The sequence below is a fragment of the Tachyglossus aculeatus genome, chromosome 21, assembly GCF_015852505.1.
Source record: "Tachyglossus aculeatus isolate mTacAcu1 chromosome 21, mTacAcu1.pri, whole genome shotgun sequence".
In the NCBI taxonomy this organism is placed as follows: Eukaryota; Metazoa; Chordata; class Mammalia; order Monotremata; family Tachyglossidae; genus Tachyglossus; species Tachyglossus aculeatus.
In genome coordinates, this window is record NC_052086.1 from 15,645,261 (window position 1) to 15,646,500 (window position 1,240).

A 1,240-nucleotide genomic window follows, 5' to 3' on the forward strand; every position below is an offset into this window, starting at 1 on the left:
ATTTATTTATTTTACTTGTACATATCTATTCTATTTATTTTATTTCGTTAATATGTTTGGTTTTGTTCTCTGTCTCCCCCTTCTAGACTGTGAGCCCACTGTTGGGTAGGGACCGTCTCTATATGTTGCCAATTTGTACTTCCCAAGCGCTTAGTACAGTGCTCTGCACACAGTAAGCGCTCAATAAATATGATTGATTGATTGATTGATTGACCTTCTGACTCCCAGGCCAGTGCTCTATGGTGCTTCTCTAGTTGACAGTCCAGAGGCAGAGACAGAAATTAATATAAATAAATTCATTCAATCGTATTTATTGAGCACTTACTGTGTGCAGAGCATTGTACAAAGCGCTTGGGAAGTATAAGTTGGCAGCATATAGAGATGGTCCCTACCCAACAGTGGGCTCACAGTCTAAATACATTCTGTGTATCTACGTAAGTGCTATGGAGCTTGAGGGAATGAGGAAAGGGAGCAAATCATGGTGACCGGAATGGAGTGGGAGAAGTAGAATTGAGTTTTTTTGTCAGGGCAGGACTCTTGGAGGAGATATATCTTCAATAAGGCTTTGAAGGTTGGTCTCCCCTCTCAGGGTCGCACCTGGAGAGTTTCCAGTACTCTAACAGTCTCGACTATGGGAGGGAGAGTTAAACAGAGGCATAGCCATTCCATTCCTAGCTTGGGCAGTGGCTAGCGAGTGGAAGACAATCTGCTACAAGTCAAAACTCCCCTGTGCTGGGCAGCAGCAGCACGGGAGAGAGTCGAGGGCGGAGACTCAAGTTTACTGCAGAAAAGGAAGCAATGGTAAACCACTTCCGTATTTTTACCAATAAAACTCTATGGAAACACTACCAGAACGATTACAGATGGAGGTGGGGTGTTCTGAGAGAGATGTGTCCATGGTATCACTGTGGGCTGGAGACAACTCGACAGCATAAGTCAAGACAAGAATGATTGTCTGGGCATTTTCATCAAGCAGCTAATGAGTCCAAACAGCAGGCCAGAACCTTAGAGCAGCCCAGAACTTGCTGTCCACTGGACCTGATGATGAGGGAAGAAGCTGAGAGAGCAGACATTTGGATGTCCACACCCTATTCTGGGCCGGGCTAGGGGAAGGAGAGGGAGGACACCTGTGGGGGGAAAAAAAAACCCTTTTCTTTGGCACATCTCTCTGTGCGATGCTCCTTCAGGAGCCAGAAGGAGCCTAACTTTTAACCACTTCCACTAGCTTAACCAGCAGATG

The 1,240-nt window shown here is 45.8% G+C and overlaps 1 non-coding gene across 1 annotated transcript; it reads left to right on the forward strand.

Annotated features, from left to right (window-relative positions):
* Nucleotides 1-579: 579 nt before the first annotated feature.
* Nucleotides 580-717, forward strand: LOC119942954. Its single transcript, XR_005455446.1, has one exon. It is a non-coding gene; the product is annotated as a small nucleolar RNA SNORA7 (small nucleolar RNA).
* The last annotated feature ends 523 nt before the right edge of the window (nucleotides 718-1,240 follow it).